This window comes from Lagenorhynchus albirostris, chromosome 17 (assembly GCF_949774975.1).
Source record: "Lagenorhynchus albirostris chromosome 17, mLagAlb1.1, whole genome shotgun sequence".
In the NCBI taxonomy this organism is placed as follows: Eukaryota; Metazoa; Chordata; class Mammalia; order Artiodactyla; family Delphinidae; genus Lagenorhynchus; species Lagenorhynchus albirostris.
Window position 1 is genome coordinate 42,837,152 of NC_083111.1, and position 20,715 is coordinate 42,857,866.

Below are 20,715 nucleotides of genomic sequence, written 5' to 3' on the forward strand. Positions count from 1 at the left end.
TCGTTGAGATAAGCTACGCCGGGTAATCAGGTGAGTCTCCTTTCTTCTTGGGCACCCTCATATAATTAACGCATAAACCAAAGAGACAGGACTCTTTCTGATCTCCCAGTTCGGGTCCTCTTGTCCACCTTCCATCATCACCACCTCTCTTAACAATCCTGCCCGGCAGGATGGGACAATAACGGTTTAATAACCGCGTGTCCTATCCACGCTTACAAAGCATGGGGTTTCCAGACGCCCTTATGCAGGCGCAGAGACAGAAAAACACCTTTCACGCTTTCCTTTCAGCTCCACAACCCCTTCCTTCCCTACCTGCACGGCCACTCATGAAAGCACAGGACACCTGGGCCAAGCCCTTCGGCCCACCGGAGGTTACAGCTCTTGAAACCTCCGCAGGCCTGAGACCCGCGAGGGCCTGAGAGCGACGCTCGGGCGCTTTGGCCCCTAAATAAAGAAGCAAGGCCGCGGGGCCCAGGACCCAGGGTGGGACACTGATTTTCTAACGGGAGCCAGAGCCAGAAGGTGAGGCACCAGCTGGTCGACCCGCCGTCCTCAGGTCTCCCGAGGCGCAGCGAGGCCTGCGGGCGTGGTGGGGGCGGCGCCCCGCCGGGCCCTCCCGCCCGCGCCCAGCGTCCCGGGCCGCTGCGCCCCGCCTTCCCGCTCAGTGCGCAGCGGGCAGAACCGCAGATACCCGGCAGCGTGACCCTGGGCGCCGCCTCCGCCGCCGCCGCCGCCGCCGCCCGAACGGTCGACCAGGTTCGTGCGCCGCGGGCCTTGCCCACGGGCTGCTGGGCCCGGCTCCTCCCGGCGGGCGGGCCTAGGCGTTGCCGGCACCGGTGTGGACTTCCCAAGTCACCCATTCGTGGGAGCGACTGACGGACAGGGTAGGGAGGCCACCGGGAGACGGGCAGGGCGTGCGGCTTCCGCGACAAGGGCCAAGCAATGGGGGGGGGGGGCGCGTGCGGCCGCCGGGATAGAAGAAGATGCTGTGCACGGAGAGCAGTGAGCCAGGCGTGATGTCTCCTTTTCTCTCTTGTCTCGGGGAGGGGAGGTGCCCCGCCCCAAGCCGCCCAGGAGCTTCCCTCGTCCGCATCTGGAACCAGCACCTAGTTCCCCTGAGCCTCCAGGTTGCTTTATCGGGTCTCCTTTGTGGTTCTTTTCGCCTTTTATCTTGTACTTTCATTTTTGGTGTGTACGTCTAGGCTCCACGTAGGCTCTTAAGTTACACGAAGGCAAAGCCCCTGTTGGACTTCTCAGGTACTCGGTAGTACTCAAGTGAGCAATTGAATGAATGAGGGAGTTCCTATGAGGGAGAACTGGTGAATTAATGAATGAGTACACATGAAGTAGAGCTGAATGAAGGAATACATGAATGGATATAAATACACACGACAAGGAGGCAGTGGAGACACGGGCTTACAACTCTTAAGTTGTAAGAGTTGTAATGTGAATGTGGCGCTCTTGTAAATGGAGTCATTCTGACTGTGGCTACTTAAAAGTTCTATGCTGTTTCAAAAGAAAATAATCACCAGAAGTACCCCCTCGTATTTCCACTCTAAGTAGATTTTCCTATATGCATTACTTAAAGCAAAGTATGCCTAGGCTTTTTTTTTTTCTTGAGTTTTGTTTTCTACTTTGGAGAATCATTGTCACTCTAATATTATTTAATGTATTTCTGAAAGATAAGGATGAATCTGAAGGTAGTACCACATGACTCTGCTTTTAGTAACTTGTTTGTAAAACCAGATGTCTCTTTGAATTCAGGATTGTGGAGCATCTTGTCTGTCTTCCTGAGACAAGTGCTGGCTGGTTTGTGGGTGACTGTAGAAGGCTGAATATAGTTCAGAGAGGAAAAGAGAGACATTTATCGCTGTGCAGACACTTTTTAAGTGACATAGGTTGAGCCTGCTTTAATTCGATTGGTCACTGCATCACTTCTAGGTTTCCAGACCCAGGTTTCAGAAAAGCTGGATGACTTTAGATGTGTTACTTGATCTCTTTAGGTCTCAGTTTCTTAATCTCCAAGATGCAGGAGGTTAGGTAGGGCCCCTTCTTGAGTTAGACTTCTAGGATTCTCTTTTATCGGTTAAAAGGTGAAATTGCAGGTGATTTCATGAAGCCTGCTCACTTAAGCTGCTCCTCTTGGGATTCTGCAGAATTTTGGCTCCACTGTTTTCTCTGCAGATTCCAACTCATTCCTCATCCTCTCCACATCTGCTACAAAAGGACCTGGGAGCTTGAGATGAGAATTATAGACTCTGGGCTGGAGGGGAGAAAGAAGGGCAAGATTGTTTTGTGCATTGCCCCAGGTTCCTGGTCCCGGGTCTAACTTGTTTCCAATACAACCAGCCTGACAATGCCATATATTTTCAGTATATCTAGGGAGTTATATCACTATTAATTTGCCTGCATTTGAGATCAGTTATCATAGGTCACAACATTTTGGAAACGGAAGGACCTTAGAGATTTTTAAAAGGCACTTAAAAAGTCATTTTACGTACGTATTGGAATATTTCTTGCATGCTACATTTCACAAACACAAAGTCCCAAACATGTTAAGTAAAGTAAAATTAATGTTACCTACTTCAGTTCTTTCAAGTCTATTGGGAGAAGTGAAGTCAAACATGGTGCTTGGTGAAAAAGACCAACTTTCTCTGACTCTTTTCTCAAAGATCCAATTATGGGGTCACATGTGGTTCCGGCATGGAATGTAACAGAGGTGATATTTATGGGGCACTGACCACTCACCAAGCACTGTTATATTTAACCTTTTTACTTGTATTGCCCCATTTATTCCTCGCTATAAACCTAAGTGCTAGGTACAGTTGTAATCCCTATTCAACCTTCCTAAATGGAAACAGTGCTTGGGAAATGGGAAAGTCAGGCATTCAAAACACAGGTAGATGGAGGCAGGATTTCTGCCAGAAATACAGACAATCCCTGCTAGGAAAGCCTTGTAATGTTGTCAAATGTGGTCTCTGTGTGTGTTCCAGGTAGTATATTAAACTCTTGGGCATTGTGGGTAAGTAAATTTAGAATGGGAGCTCAGGGGTGGAATGATTAAGACTGAACTATAGAGAATTGTTTGTTTTATCATTTTGAAAATTATTGAGTTCCATTGGTACTCTAGACTCTGATATTTTGACCTAGATGCACATGCATCCTAATTTTAAACGTGTTCAGATTTAACAATCTAGGGAGTATAAAAAGGATGACATCAAAAGCTATGTGGGTGAGTGGCATCTAAGGGCTTCAAACTCTGAGTACTAAACAGTGTTGTTTCTTGGGCTAGTTGCTGCCTCCCAACCTAATGACAACTCCTAACGCAGACAGAGTACAATGCCTACCTCCGTGTAGTGTAGGGGCAGAAATGTGAGACGAATTTCCAGCACGCTTATAATTAATTGACAAGTGCAAAAGCAGAAAAGAGAGGCCCATAAAGTAACTGGGAATTTATTTTGTTTCTTCTTTGTCAGTCAAGTTTAGTCTCATAGAAGGCAGAGACCAATTGCGGCTGCTCGAAAAACAGAGCCAGTGCCAGTTTGACTTAGCTCAGGAGGCTGAAACTTTCTGCCCTGAAGGCCGGTGTGATGGAGTAGACCTTCCCATTGCTCACAATATTATGAAAAAAAAACATTAAAGCAACAATTTTTATTACTTGCCCTGGAGCTAGAGCTTTAAAATATACTTTTTTCTCCCCCTGCCCTCCCTAAGCCACTTAGGTTTTAAAAACAAACAACCCGGGCTTCCCTGGTGGCGCAGTGGTTGGGAGTCCGCCTGCGGATGCAGGGGACACGGGTTCGGGCCCCGGTCCGCGAAGATCCCACATGCCGCAGAGCGGCTGGGCCCGTGAGCTATGGCCGCTGAGACTGCGCGTCCGGAGCCTGTGCTCCGCGACGGGAGAGGCCACAACAGTGAGAGGCCCGCGTACCGCAAAAAAAAAAAAAAAAAAAAAAAAAAAACCAAACAACCCATTCATGTGTTTGCTACATCAGATTATTAGTCCTTTTCTTTATCCCTGGGCCCTGTTTCTTTAATGCAGCTAAGAAGGAGGACTGGTGTGCTTCTAGATCTATGGAATTTTTCTTTAGTTATTCTTTTACTCAGCGCATATTAATTTCAGTAAACATTTAATGAGTGCATACTGTGTGCCAGGTAAAGATGAATGAGATGCCGAGTTTACGTAGGAAAGTGACCCATCCACAAATAATTGCAGCACAGGGTGATGTGGAAGTAGTGGCCACTCATTCTCCCAGGAGAGAGGTATGGTCAGAATTTAGGAAGACTTCACAGAGCAGGTGAATTTTGAACTGGATTTCGAAGGCTGAAAGCTGAGAGGAGGGAGAAGGGTGTTTGTTCTAAGCACAGAGAACTACATGGGCAAAGAAATGGAGGCAGTCTGAGCGTGGCACTCCCAGGGGGAGACGGGTTGGGTGCGTCTGTAGTAAAGAGGTCTTGTGAGGTTGGGGCCAGAGAAGGAAGGTCCTTGAATGTCATGTTTTTCAGGCTTTATCACAGCCCAGATAATCTTTAAGAGTTTTTAAGCTGAATTTTTAAGCAGAGGAGTGCTATGATTGGATTTCCTTTAGAAAATAGCTCCAGCAATAGTATTTCAGAGGAACTAGAGAGGGGAAAGCCAAGGAGGCCAGAAGAAAGTGAGGATGGTGTTGCTATAGTCCAAATGAAATAGGATAAGGGTGTAAACTAGTGTAAGTTTGAGAGAGATTCAGAATATAGGGAAGGCAGGATTTAATGACTAGCTGCATATGGGAAATAAGGTTGAAAATAATTCTGAGGTTTTGGAATTGCTTACCTGGGTGGATGGAGATGCCACTAATGAGGGTAATGAACACCAGATGAGGAAGAGGTTCTGGCAGAAAGACAGTGAGACAACTTTGGAACATCCAGGGGAGATCCCTGGTGTACAGCCTTGACTGTAGCTGTACTGTGACGTCATATATAGCCAAGACTGGCCAAACTTTACGACAGGTCCACAGTCTAAAAAGACAGATCAGTTCAATAAAACACTTAAAAAGAAGGAAAAAAACCACATTAGACTTAACTAATGACCCTTATATTTCAGGTGAGATCTTTAGAACTCTAAGTATTATGTAAGTTCTAGTGAAGGAACAAAGTTAGATACTCAGACAATGAGGGGTTATTATAAACCACCAAGAGAAACCAAAACAGAGCAACACAGACAGGAGTGGTTGAAAGGCACAAAGATGAGCAAACGTCAGGAGTGTAGCAGAGAGGACTGGTTGCTTAAAGCACAGGTATAGGCAGATTTGGAATACAGAGAGGAAATTTGAGCTGGCTCTTCCAAAGAACGTATTTCTTTAGTGGTAAGAATATCACAAGCTTTGCTTTCTCATCTTATTCACCTTGTCAGGGAGAGACAGATAGGTGATTGTTTCGAGGTGCTGTGCAGAGGGTTTGATCTTATTTTGCAGATCAAAGTTCAAAGTTGGGAGACTTTGAACTAAGGGAAGAATAACAAGTAGAGTGAGATAAAATGAAAAGGATAATGATTAAGAGGAATTTTCAGAACTTTTAACGAATTCTGTGAGAAACAGTTGCTAACAGAGAAAAAGTTAGATTGATGTAGTGTTCTCTTAGGGTCGTGGCATTAGACTTGCTTGGAAAAAAGGGTATATTAGCATAGCACCTTATATTTAAAAATAATTTTTATATGAACCCTCAGAAGCATGTGCAGGCAGGCACTATTATCTTTCTTTTGTAAACTGAAAATCTGGGTATTAAGGAGGCTGTAGTTTGCCTCAGATCCCATAACTGGCAAGAACTCTAGGCCTTCTGAGTTTCAGCCCACTGCTCTGTCCATTGTATCGGAACCTTGCTTTGCCTTGGAACCTTGGCGTTTTACAATGAGTCCCCTCCACCTCCCACCATGTCCATCATGTAAAAGTAAGACTAAAGCAGATGATATTTGAAGGCCAGCAGAGCCAAGATCTCTGGGGAGACAGGCAGTGGTGGAAAGGATCCTTAGCACCAACTCTGCTATGTGCAGTAGGGATGGTTATGAAGGGTTGTATATAGAGAATTGCTGTGGAAATCAAATAATACTTAAAATGTAATAGGAGAGTTTGCAATATAAAAAAATCTTAGGACTAAATCTTCCAAGAGGCAAATAACCTCTTTACAAAGTGAACTATTAATCATTCCTTAACATATTATCTGGATAAATCCAGACTTTCAATATGGGGTTTGCTTAAAGCAAGATACATCTGCAGTAAGCTATGTCTACATTGATCGTATTATATGTGAAGACTTTTCCAAGTTGAGTATCAAGTAAGAAAATGGGGACCTGGACCTGGATCCCCTAATTATTTGAGGCCATTTACAGCACATGGAACGTAATGATTTTCAATTAAATCCATCTAGCTACCTTTGCTTCTTATGAAGCACCTACAGGTAGGACACTGGCCACAGCTCAGCTGGGAAATGGAGAGAAAAGCCCAGCACTGGCACTGCCCCTGGTGGGACCCACAAGAGACAGTCATCAGTGTAAATCCGTCAACATAGTGGGCCGGAGTGGGAAAACCAGAAACCTTTACGGACCTTGAGTTCCACATCATTATTAAAAAGAAACCAAGTGTAATTCAAAGCAAAGAGCATTATACCAGATCTAGAGTTGATAAAAGATAAAATCTATAAGGAAGACAGAATAGCTGTGACATTTTATGGGCCAGGCATTTAAACATATTTATCTTCAAAGAATATAAAGGAAATGGTCAGAAGTATGAGAAAATGACCAAAACAATTAAAAAAATTAATTTTTATTAGAGTATAGTTGATTTACTATGTTGTGTTAGTTTCTGCTGTACAGCGAAGTGAATCAGTTATACATATACATGTATCCACTCTTTTTTTAGATTCTTTTCCCATATAGGCCATTACAGAGTATTGAGTAGAGTTCCCTTTGCTATACAGTCGGTCCTTATTGGTTATCTCTTTTATATATAGTAGTGTGTATATGTCAATCCCAGTCTCACAGTTTATCCCTTCCTCCCTTCCCCCTTGGTAACCATAGTTTGTTTACTACATCTGTGACTCTATTTCTGTTTGTAAATAAGTTCATTTGTAGCCTTTTTTTAGATTCCACATATAAGCAATAACATATGATATTTGTCTTTCTCTGTCTGACTTGACCAAAACAATTTATAGGAGACTTTAAGATCTGTTGTTTATATGACAAATCAAGCAGACAAAAGCCAAATGGTAAGATTTGAATAATATAATTCATGAGGTTGAAGAATATAATTCATAAGGGTGAACAGGGATATAGAAAGTTTCAATAATATGGTATATTAAAGGTTTATCAAAAAATTCTTTATGTTATATATGAATATATATGTGTAAGATATATGATTATATGTGTATATATATGGTCTCTTATTCACAGAAAATTCATTTCTTCTTCAAGCATTTATGAAAGACTGTAAAAAACGTTTAACGAAGAATTCAGTGAATCCGAGAGGCCTGCTGGTCTTGTGCCTTGATCCTCTGGTTTAGCCCATGTTTTCAATTAGCTTCGTAATTGATTGAAATGGTAAAGAGAAAACATCTTCTCTTTCACGATGCTGTCAAGTGGTTCATAGAATGAATCTTCCACCTTCATATGTCCCTTTTGTTCCCAGAACATCGTTTTGAGGTTCTTTTACCATTAGCAAAATACTTTGGATCTATGTTATCGGTGACTGATCTGAAGATGCATTTGTTACATTTGCTTAATGTTCTAAATCATTAATACCGTGGGTACTGTATCGCAAAATTTACCATCTGAAGCATCTGGCTGTTCTTTTATAGGGTTTTTCTTTTCATTAGCTTTTCTGAGATAAGACTTACAGAAAACCAGGGGCCATAGGACGACGAGGGAATGAACGGAGGATCACAAACCCCAGTTTAGTTCTTTGGGAAGCAGAGGGCAAATCGTGGAAGTCAGCACTCTTCAGACTTCATCCCACGACTTATTCAGCCTAAATTTTAGGGTTTACCACTTAAACTAACCATCACTAGCACCCTGTATTTGCTGTAGTTTAACAGTTAAGAAAATAGGATCGGAAGTCGGTTTCTTGGGTTCAGATTTCAGCTCTGTCACCAACACTTGTGTGACCTTGGACCAATTACCTATCCTCTCTATGCCTCAGTTTCTTCCTTTGTAAAATGGGAAAACTAATTATAACTATCAGTGGTAGGCAGAATAATGTCCTCCCCCAAAGATGCCCATGCCCTAATCCCTGGAACCTGTGAATATGATAGGTTATGTGGCAAAGGAGAATTAAGGCTGTGGATGGAATTAAGATTGCTCATTATCTGACTTGAAATCCATATCCTGGATTATGTGGTGGGCCTAATTAACAGTGGGAGAGGGGGGCAGAAGAGGATCAGAGAGGTAGGGAGATGTGACTATGGAAGAACGGCCAGAGAGATGCAATGTTGTCAGCTTTGAAGATGGAGGAAGGAGGCCATGAGACAAGGAATATGGGTGGCCATTAGGATCTGAAAAAGGCAAAGATCCTTCCCTAGAGCCTGCGGAAGGAATGCAGCCCAGCCAACACTTTGATTTTACCTGGTGAGTCCAGTGCTGGATTTCTGACCTACAGAACTGTAAGATAATAACTTTGTATTGTTTAAGCCACCAATTTTGTGGTAATTTGTTACAGCAGCAATAGAAAACCAATGCGTTATCCTCTAGGTTTGCTGTAGGGTTAAGAAATATAAACATTTAGGACAGGCCTGCTCAGTCAATATTAGCCACTATCATCATTAGTTTTTTCATTGGTATGTTCCCTCCTGTCTTTGCACCTTTGTAATAGCTGTTTTGTGATTACCTGAAATCGTTGGAAATCACCCCCCTCCTTCCCCAAGACTGTGGCCTTAGGAGTTTCTCACTCTCAAGGTAGGCCATACTCAGTCTCCAGAAATTTGTCAAAATTACTGTTTAGGTATTCCTAGACTTTATGGGTCCAGTGGCTTCTGCTCCAGATAAGCAGATCTGGGCTGTGACTCTCTGGATTTTCCTGTCTCTCTAGATTTTAGAGTGGTGGTTTGCTTTGCACTCTCACGTCTCTGCTCCAAGGAGAGTCATTGGTTTTCAGTTTGCTCATTTTATTCGTTGCTGTAAGGACAGGAGTGATGATGGAAGTGAGCTCAGTGCTCTCATTGCCATGTGGCTCTAAAGAGCTCCTCTGTTCTCAAGAGATCTCTAGCTCTACACTTGACATTCTTCTGATTTCTGTTCTCTGGTTTTCAACTCATCAATTTCATTCCCAAATATGCTTTCTGGGTTTTCTATTTTGGTTAATGGCATCTCAGTCTATGAGATAGTAGGTAATGTGATGTATCTGAAATATAGGGTACAAAACAGGATCAAAATCTGGGAGGTTAGCCTTAACTCTTCCCTTTTCCTCATCTTCCCACATTAGTAAGTCACCAAATGCTGTTGTGCCTACCTGTGACAGCACCTGAAATTTTCTGTTTTTTTTTTATCCCCCCCATCCTTTCTATCACGACTCTAGTCACATCCGTTATTGTCTCTTGCCTTGGCCAGGCAGAATTTTTTAAATTACTTCGTCTTCCACACTGCTTCAAGAGCTGGATCATAGGCTGAATCATATTACTTCCCTTCTCAAAAGACCTACATTTTGAGAAATTGTCTGCGGAATAAAGTCTAAACTCCTAATAAAGTCTAAACTCCTAATACGGCATTAAAATGTATTTCTCGGTACGTTCCTGGTGCATTCACTTACTGTATTAGTTCGCTAGGCCTGACAAAACAAAATACCGTAGAGTGGGTGGCTTAAACAGTAGAAATGTATTTTTTCACAGTTCTAGAGGCTGGACCTCCAAGATCAAGGTGTCAGCAGGTTTGATTTCTTCTGAGGCTTCTCTCCTTGGCTTGCAGGTGCCCATCTTCTTGCTGTTTCCTCACATGGTCATTTTCTTTCTGTTCGTGTGCATCCCTGGTGTCTCTGTGTGTCCAAATGTCCTCTTCTTATAAGGACCTCAGTCAGATTGTATTAGCCCCACCCCCCGTGCCCTCATTTTAACTTAATTACCTCTTTAAAGTCCTTATCTCCAAATATAGTCACATTCTGCGGTACTGGGTAGTAGAGCTTAAACATATGAACTGTGGTGGGGCACAATTCAGCCCGTAACACCTACTAGATCCCTCCATGTATTCTATATGTGTGTATCAGATCACATCATGAGTGCACATCACGACCTGGGAAGATTTGAAAAATACTGATTCCTGGCCCCCACCTAACCCTGTGGGTTCTGAATCACTATGTCTGAAATGGGACTGGGAATACACTTCTTGTATGCATGTGTATGTTTAAATTTCTCCCTAGTGCTTTATAATACTTCAGCTTTTTATACGCCAGAATTTTTTTTTTTAAATCATTTCTGGGGAACATATTATAAATGTTCACATCTTTGCTCATGGTTGTTCTTTAAATACCCTTCCCACCATACAACTATGCAAATTCATCTATCCTGCGAGGCTGAGCTGGAATATCGTCTTCTCCATTATTGCTTCCTTGTTCTCTCCTGTGATAATCCTGCAATACTTTATCATTACAGTTGACCCTTGAACAACTTGGGGGTTAGGGGCACCAACCCCACAGCAGTTGGCAATCCGAGAGTAACTTTACAGTTAGCCCCACCTATCTGTGGTTCTGCATGCTCAGATTCAGCTAACCTTCGATCCTGTAGTACCTGCAGTATTTATTGAAAAAAATCCACATATAAGTGGACAGACACAGTTCATACCCGTGTTGTTCAAGGGTCAACTGTACTTTATTGTTAGTACCTGAGAATCTGTTTCCTTTTGTCTCTGTATCGCAGTCATTTGCCTTCCTCTTTCACTGGCTTCCTAAGGCCTAGGACGACATATTCTTTATCTCTGTATATCTGAAACAGTTGCAGTTGTTCTGAGCATAATAGGTAGTCAATCAATGTCTGTAGTATGAATAAATGAATGAACTCATTAATAAATGCTAATAATTTTCTTATGACTTTTTATCCAGTGGAGACCATTGGATAAAACAAATAAGCTTATCCAATGTAAAACTAGTGGCAAATTTTTATTCTTGAATTGAGCATCCTTAACATGATACATGAACAATAGTCTTCATGTGTATTTCCAATTTAGGACTTTAAACATGTAAAATGTTTTCTTGAAGAAGGTATTTGATAATAGGAAGAGGATATAGCGAAGGCATCATAACAGTTTGTGATAATGACAATATTTTTTTGCTTTGCATTTTCAAGGCAGAGTGTGGATGGTTCAGTTCTTAAAGATGAACGGATTCCCTAGTGTCCAGTTGTGGTGTATCCTTGTTTATCCTCCCGATCAAGAACTGCTGCCTTATAGGGTGTATGTTAAGGTGGAATTGTCTATTCGCTGAGCTAATAATAAGCTGTGTTTTCCTGGGTCAGTGAATAACAGAAACAGTTCTCGAAATAATTACATCAGCTGAGACCCAACTTCCAGGCAGGGATCAAGAGTCTGACTTTTCCTTTGTGTTAGTTTTCCCCAAACTACTAACATTTCTAGAGATGGAGTAATTGCCTCTCAAATAATTTCTCCAAAGCCTTTTCTGAACCAGAGCAGGCAGTGACGGAGATTGGCAGGGGAAGAACTGATGTCTGCTCATGAGGGGAAGAATGACGCTGCCTTGAAAACACAAATGAGCCTTTGGATGTGGAAATTGACAAGGCTCAGAGAGCCCTGAAACATCTTTAGAAACTGAGCCCAGCGGAATAATGGGAGGCTGTGTTCTGGCTTGGCATGGGAGCCTGTCTGGCACAGACTACACTGTAAACAACTCAAACATTTCAAACATTTGCATCTGCATACATGACATTAGATTCTCAAAGTGTCCAATTAAACACTTCCTCAGCTGACCTGGTGTCAGCCTGGCCTTTCTGATGGGGAAGGAGTTTCAGCTGATACTGTTGTATGCTCTTCCTTTCTGGACCCAATCTTGTCCTTCTTGTTCAGACACAATTCTCCTTAAGGGAATTCCCTGGTGGCCCAGTGGTTAGGACTCAGTGCTTACACTGCTGTGGCCCAGGTTCGATCCCTGGTTGGGGAACTAAGGTGCGCAAGCCACGTGGCATGGCCGTGTGTGGCTGAACCACACTGACTCCATTTTGTCATCTCCATCTTAGGTCCACAGCCCTCCCCCCTCCCCTTTCTGTGTGACTCAGCGTTAGCTTAACTTACAAGGGTATGTTCCCCATCAACTTTTACCCTTGTCTTCATCTGATGTGGAAACTGGAAGAATGCCTTATGCTGACACAGATGGTTAATGGTCCTGAGATCCCTGGGGGAGGGGAAAATCCCCGGTCCCCGTCGGTGTCGTCATGCTTCTCACTTGGTAGTCAGATTCCGTGTTTAGCTCTGGCCCCTTTAGATCCCCCGGTACCCCTTTCCATGGTGCAAAGTGCAGCTGCGAATGCCTCTGGATCATCCCGTCGGCCTGATCCTTCCTGCCTGTGTGTACGTTACCCACGACAAACTTCATAATTGCACTTTATGGAATTGCCTGCTTTGTTTTTCTGTCTCAAAGTTCCTTGTCAGTTTGGAGGATATTATTCAGTATCTGTGCCTCCCAATAATTGGTACAGTATGGAGAGAGAATTTGGCTTTGGAAAGGAGGGTGAGCACTTCTTTCACTGGGACGTGAGCTGAGAAGAGCTGTATAGATAAAGGGATAGAAGGGTTACGAGTTGAGGACGAAGAAAGCCAAGTCATCTCATGGTCATAATATCGTATTCTCAGTTATGTAGAAGAGGAGAGCTTTTGCTGAGCATGAGGGGAGTAGGGGTTGAATCTGGGGCTTAAGGAGAGTGGAAAGACTTTGTAGCAGCTGCTGTGGGGAATTTGATAGGGGTCAGTTGAAGATAAATATAAGGGTTGCTGAGCAATGCAAGGGACCCAGCTGAGATCAGACAGCCTTTAGTTCATATGGAGATATTTGGCATGATTAAGTAAATGTTGATGATGGTGTTATGCAGCACGTACAGAGAAAGTTCAAAATTAGTTTTGAAGAATTGGCAACTTGGGTGAGGAGGAAAAGCAAAGGTATTCTAAGGTGCTAATGAAAGCATTGTTGGAATCATTAATTACCAGTTGAGGTTTTGAACCAAGATTAATCTGCAGTGGTGAGTTGGGTGGATAGAAGTACAGTCAGACTGGAGACGAGGAAGTGTCTTAGTTCTGACTGCTGTAACAAAGCGCCATAGACTGGGTGGCTTATGCACAGCAGAAGTTTACTTCTCACAGTCCGGAGGCTAGAAATCTGAGTTCAAGGTAGCAGCATGGTCAGGTTCTGCTGAGGACCCTCTTCTGGGTTGCAAACTGCCACTTTCTCATAGTGTCCTCACATGGCAAAAGAAGAAGATGCCCTTTTATAAGGGCACTAATTCCGTTCATGAGGGCTCTACCCTCACGACCTAATTACCTATCAAAGGTCCCACCTCCTAATACCATCACATTATGGTTAGGATTCCAACATATGCATTTTAGGGAGACACATTCAGTCTATTGCAGGAGGCTCTTCACTTAGCCAGTGTCAATCTAGCTGCTTCTCTGTGCCACACATGTGCTGAGTGATGGGGATACAAGGATGAAGAAAACACAGTTCACTTTAAAAGCTCAAAAGCATTTATTGAGCTTTTATTGTATACTGGGTGGAAAGACATTGATCTTTCCCTTGAAAAGCTTTAAGACTAGTGAGATAGTCTGGATAATTTTGATTCAGATTGTGGTAAACTTTGAAGGGGGTAAGCAGAGGGTGCTAGAAAGTTGTAGAAGAGGACATTCAACACAACCTGTGAGAAGAGGAACCAGGTCATCCTGCTAAGTATCCTCCTACTCCCCAGGATCACCCCCCTACCCCCAGTTATTTGAACATTATATAGAGAGAATGGTGTGTACATGGCACAAGGGTGAATGTCTGAATCTAAATTCAAGTCACTTCATGTTCCTCCTCTGCATTTCATTAGAGACATTTTGTGGCTTAAATGAGAAAGTGCTGGTTTGAAAAATCTTTGTAAACTGTAATGTTCAGATGATGGTGGTTTCTTTATTTCTCTTTCTATGCTGTATGAATTCTAAGTCTTTTCCAAACTCTAATTTTCAGCCTTATCTCCTCTTTTAAAGTGAATTCCTCTCAATCCCCACGCTTAGCCCACATTTGGTTCTATCTTTCTCTACTGTTCCTAAACCTAAAATGCCCTTCTCTTTTCTCTCCTGGCAACTAAACCATTTTTTTTTAAAGGCCTGACTGAAGTCCTGCCTCTTTTATGAAGTCCTTCTTAATTATTCAGGTCACCTATATTCTCTTTTTTTTCTTATACTTCATTTTTCACTACTGATTATTTACTCTTTAATTTTTGCTTATCTTTCAGTCTCCACAATGTATTTTATACTTCTGAGGGCAGGAATCCTGACTTTCACTATCTTTATACCATGCATAGTTCTGGTCATATAGGTTTAAATAAATAGTTGGTAGTTAATTACTTATGAATTGGGAAAAAGTGCTAACCTGCAATAATTGCACTTTGGATATGCTTAGTGAGCTTCTCTTTTCCCCATAGGAAGAAATAATTGTGGATTGATTAGACTGACAGATGTGGAAACAATTTGGTCCAATTTAACAAACCCTTATTGAGTTCTGGAACATATGGCAAGTGCTCAATAAACGTTCATTTGTTCACTTATTCAGTCAACAAATATTTATTGAGTACCCACTATATGCCCCACACTGCGTGAGTTATTGTAATACATGTAACTTATTAGACATTCAGACATTGAGAATCAAAACATAACTATGACATGGTTCTCATCCTTTTCTTTAATAAATTTATTTATTTTTGGCTGCATTGGGTTTTTGTTGCTGCTCGCGGGCTTTCTCTAGTTGCAGCAAGTGGGGGCTACTGTTTGTTGCTGTGCACGGGCTTTTTATTGTGGTGGCTTATCTTGTTGCGGAGCATGGGCTCTAGGCATGTGGGCTTCAGTAGTTGTGGCTCGTGGGCTCTAGAGCACAGGCTCATTAATTGTGGCGCTCAGGCTTAGTTGCTCCATGGCATGTGGGATCTTCCCGGACCAGGGGTTGAACCCGTGTCCCCTACACTGGCACGTGGATTCTTAGCCACTGCTCCACTAGGGAAGTCCACATGGTCCACATCCTTAATTTGCTTTGCTTAAATGACCAACGATGACATCATTGGTTGATTATAAGGCATTATAGAAAAGTAAATAGTATGCTGTGGACATACAAAGAAAGGAGCAATTCATTCTGACCTGATAGTTCAGGAAAGGATTCACAGAGGAGATAACATTCAGGAAAAAAATGAAGTGGGCAGGGAGGTAGCTTTGACACTCTTGTTTGCTTTGTTACAGTTTTGTATTTTACACAGTGTGTTGTTAAAAATTAACATGCTGGAGAGTTTCCACTTCTGGGAAGATGGGGTAGATGTACTTTTTCCTATTTATCCTGCTAAGTACAACTAAAAAAAATCTAAAAACCTATGTCTGTCTGTCTTTCTATCTATCCATCTGTCTACCTACCTACCTACCTACCTGCCTACCTACTCAAACATAATAAGACTCTGAAAGGTGGAAAGAAGGTAGACCAGCTAGGGACATTGGGACCTGAGTTCCTTGGGTTTTCTTTTTGTGTCATATATCTCAGACTTGGAGCTGAAAAAGCTGGCAACTTGGAAATACCAATGGGTACAGACAAAAAACACACAAACAAAAAAACCCAACAAAAGCTGGCTCTCTCTAGTCAAAGGACCAGGAAAGGGAGAGTCTAGCAAGACAGAAGATTTTTAGAAAGTAATCACTCTATTCCAGTCAAACATTACAAAAAATATGTAGCCCACTGTGTGACCCATGTCAACAAAGACTGAGTGGATAGCTTAGACTTCTACCCATCTATCCACTCAAAAAAGACTGAGTGGATAGCTTAGGCAGGGTATCCCAACATGCCTCCTGGGTGGTGTCACAGAAGACCAAGCCAGGGAGTCAGGACTTTCATACCCACCAGCCACTAATGAGCCTCCCCACCCCCAGCCCCACCTGTAGAGTAAGTAGAGAGCATGTGGGGAGCGGGGACTATGACCCATTCGGCAACAATGTACCCCTCCACTTACCTGCTGGCATGGTGTCAGAGGGGATATCCTGGAGAGTCAGTACTTTCACCATTGTCAGCAGTAGTGAGACCATCTCACTACATAGTTAGTGAAGACCACGTGGGGTATCTGAAACTCCAGTCCTCCTTCAGAATTTATAAGGAGACCCCGCTCTTTGAGTGTCTGTGGGGGCCAAGTGGGGAACCTGCACTGCTACCTCCACTGACAGTGTTGCAGCAGCAACATCTCCTACCCACTTCCTCCACTGCAGTGGTATCAGAAGAAACCAGCTAAAATAGGAGGTTTCAAAAAGACCCAGAGTCTCACAATGCAACAATGTCTGTGTTTCAGTTGAAAATCACTTGTCATAACAAAAGAGCCAGGGAGATCTCAAGCTGAATGAAAAAAGAAAATCAATAGATGCCAATACCAAGATGACAGAAATTTGGGAATTATCTGACAAGGACTTTAACACAGCCAGATAACAATGCTTTAATGAGCAATTACAAACATGCTTGAAACAGATGAAAAAATAGAAAGCCTCAGGGAAAAATAGAAAGTCTCAGTAAAGAAATAGAAGATATAAAGAAAAATCTAATGGAAATTTTATATATGAAAAATACTATAAGCAAAATAAAAATCTCAATGAATGGCCTCAATGCAGAACAGAGGCGACAGAAGAAGGAATCAGTAAAATGGATGATAGAGCAATAGAAATTGCCCAATCTGACCAACAGGGAAAAAACAGACTGGAAAAAAAAAGGAACAGAGCCTCAGGAGGCCATTGTACTATAAGAAAGATAGTACAACATTCTATTCTAACATTCAACATTCTATTCTAACATTCAACATTCATGCTGTCAGTGTTTCAGGAGAGGAGAAAGAAATCAGAGTTGAAAAAAACTCTCAAAGAAATAATGGCTGCAGACTTCCCAAATTTGATAAGAGACATAAACCTAGAGATTCAAGAAGCTGAGCAAACTTCCAACAGGATAAACTCTACTGGATCTCTGCCAACACACAGCATAATTAAACTTCTGAAAACTAAAGACAAAGAAAAGAACCTTGAAAGCAGCCAGAGCAAAATAACACCTTACCCTTAGGGGAAAAATAATTAGGATGAGAGTATATTTCTCACTAGAGACTATGGAGGTCAGAAGATGATGGCACAGTATTTTCTGGGTGCTGAAAGAAAATAACTGTTAACTTAGATATTATATCCAGCAAAAATATCCTTCAGGAATAAAGGGAAAATCAAGACATTCTCAGGTAAAAGAAACAACCTTAAGCAGACCTACCCTAAAAGAATGGCTAAAAGAGGTTCTCTGAACAGAAAGGAAACGCTAAAAGAAGGAATATTAGGAAGGAAAGAAAGAACATGATAAACAAATATGTCAGTAAATACAATTGGCTTTTGTTTTCCTCTTGAGTTTTCTTAATTATGTTTGATGATTGAGGTGAAAACTGTTAACACTCTCTAAATGTGATTCTAAATGTATGTAGAGAAAATATTTAAGAAAATTATATAAACATGGAGAAGTAAAGGGACATAATAGGTAAGTTTTCTATACGTCACTCAAACTGGTAAAATATTTTACCAGTGATGATGTATATATGATATATATGATATATAGATGATGTATATATATATATATATGATGTTACACCTATTACAACCACTAAAAAAGCTATGCAAAGAGGTATACTTGAAAACACTACAGATAATTAAAAATGGAGTTCTAAAAAATGTTCAGGTAACTCACAGGCAGGCAGGGGAAAAAAAAAACAGAAACAAAAAGCAGAGAGGAAAAATAGAAAACAAAAAGTAAAACAGCAGTGTTAAGTTCTAACATATCAGGAATTATGTTAAATGTAAATGGTGTATATATAGCAATTAAAAAACAGAGACTGGCAGGGACAATTAAAAAAAATGTGCTCCACTGTATACTGTCTACAAGAAACTCATTTCAAATATAACAATATGAGCAGGTTGAAAATAAAAGGATGGAAAATTATAAACAGTTGATTATCATTATTTTTGGTAGCTAATAAAGTTACTATGCATGCTGAATTAGCAAATACTGAACTGCTGCTTCTAAGGGAAATGCAGGGTTAGGTTCCTGTGAGCCTGTGTTCACATTTTTGTCAACTGATCAATACATATTCTTGTTTTATGTGTTTCTGTTTAAAGACACCTTACTGAGTATATATTGTTGATTCATTAACTTTGAACTCACTGCCACCTGCACTGTGATTCATATTTGATCAAAGCTTATCTAGCATATGTTTTCTCTGTAAAGCAAATCATAGCTTCTTTTACTTAGGAGGAGTAGACAGCACTTCAGCACTATGCTTGAGGCCATTTTAACAGTAAAATTACCAACAAAAAGCACAGAAATGAGAAGACACAGACAGCAGTACCAGGACTGAAGCAGGAAATCTGCAGACAGTAAGAGGTTAATAAGGGACTACATACTGCAAGCAGTTTTACATACATAAATTTGACAGTGTAGAAGAAACAGACCACTTCCTTGTAAAACACAAACTACCACAATTTACTCAATATGTAACAAATAATTTGAATAGCCTTATAACTATAAAGGAAATTGAATTGATAATTTAGAAACTCCTAAGAAAGAAATCTCTAGCCCCAGATGGTTTCACTATAGAGAATTCTACCAAATGTTTAAAGAAGAATTCATATCAGTCCCCAAAATAGAAGGGAACATTTCCCAAATCATTTTATGAATCTAGTATTACTGTGATACCAAATGGCAAAAACAGTACAAAAAAGAGAACTACAGACCAATGTCCCTCATGAATATAGACACAAAATCCTTAACAAAATATTAGCAAATAGAATTCAGCAACACAGAAGAAAACCTGTACGTTATGACCAAGGAAGGTTTATTCCAGGAATCAAGACTAGTTCAGTATTTGAAAATCAATCAGCATTGTGGTGGCTGGAATGATTAGGAATACAATATAGAAGCATCCAGTTTACAGTATATACAAACTAAAGTGTGAGTGAGTGTTTGTGTGTGTGTTTGTGAAAAGCATGTGCAAGTATGTCTTAGGGAGTGGACATAATTCTTCTTTTTCAATATTTCTAATGTTCCATTGTAAACTGTGAGAGCTACACGGTAGTGTAAAGTGGCATTTGTAATCCTATTCAGCTCTTAACTTGCCAAGAAGAATACCCTCTCTCAGGATATGTAGCTTCACTACATTACTAACCATTGTATTGTCAAATCCATGTGAATTATGGAAAACAAAAGAAAAACAAATGGCGTAGCTAAGGTTTGGCAGCTGCAACAAGGAACCTATCAATTTGAGGTTTATTGTAATGGATTACATTTAAAATAATTCTTCCACGTAATTCTAGAGCTTGAAATGAATGAAGAATCTACAACTCATTTCCAAAAATTAGGGAAAAAAGAAAATAAAATTCTTGCCAACTTTTTCTTGACTTGTATTTATGGAATATATGAAAGTTTAGCATTTTAGATTTTTTCCTAATTATTAGTTAATTTTCTTGATCTAGTTAAAACAACTAAGTTTTAGCTAGAGTGGTAATTCACTACTCTGGTATTCAGGGATGTGGCAGAAAAATAGATTCTATCAGATCTTATGGTTTAGAGTAATTCTTACAGATTCAGGTGTGATAGATGAAGATTTTTGCTTTTATAGAACCAGATAATTGTTTTTCTATGCAGTATCCAATACCAGCTTACTACATAATAAAAATGAAACCATAAAAGTAAAAAGGAGGCAAAAATAAAGCTTTATGGACATCTGAAGCCATTTGTGAAAGCTGCTGTGTTACAGATCGCAAGGCAGGTAGTTAACAAACTCCAGGTGCCTGGACAGGACTCACCATTGCGCTACTCCTAGACCATGTGAATGATGTCCTCTGGGGTCATGTATTACATAGTCAGCTCCGTTCTGTGTAACAGCCCTGGTACCTACCATGTGCCTGATACTGTTCTAGGTAGTGGGGATACAGCAGTGAATAAAACAGATGAAAATCCCTGCCCTCATAGAGTTTCCATTCTAGACTGGGAATATGGACTATAAGCTAAATGGGTAAGTTAATTTTATAGTATGTTGAGAAGTGACACGTTCTATGCAGAAAATAAATTGAGGGAGGAGGAAAAGGACTGCTAGAGCAGGGAGTCATGGGAATTTTGAATCTGGTGGTCAAGGAAAGATTCACTGAAAAGGGAATTTTGAGCATAGCCTTGAAGGTACTATGTTCCTTCTGTGTAAGAGTGTTCCAGACAGAGGGAACAGTTAGTACCGAGGTTCTGAGCTGGGAACCTTGTACTTTAGCAAGGAGGTCAGAGTGACTGGAGTCGAGGGAGGGAGTAGTAGACAAGAGGTCTGAAAGTAGCAGGGGCCTTGTGGGTATCCTGAGGACTTTGCCTCTTACTCTGAGCGAGATGGGGAACAATTTGAGGGCTTTAAGCAGGGGAACATCCTGTTTGACAGCTAGCTTTGATGTGAGTACCACATTGCCTTGCTAGTAAGAAAGCAGCTCAAATA

At 41.3% G+C, this 20,715-nt stretch overlaps 1 protein-coding gene and 1 non-coding gene across 2 annotated transcripts in view; both read left to right on the forward strand.

Annotated features, from left to right (window-relative positions):
- Window positions 1-686: 686 nt before the first annotated feature.
- The window catches only part of CPQ (carboxypeptidase Q), a 462,202-nt gene continuing 442,173 nt past the window's right edge, over window positions 687-20,715 (forward strand). Inside the window, exon 1 of the mRNA XM_060128241.1 lies at window positions 687-884. The gene's annotated coding sequence lies outside the window, so the exon portion shown is untranslated. The remainder of the gene's footprint in view (window positions 885-20,715) is intronic.
- On the forward strand, window positions 12,051-12,122 carry TRNAV-UAC (transfer RNA valine (anticodon UAC)). The gene has a single exon. It is a non-coding gene; the product is annotated as a tRNA-Val (tRNA).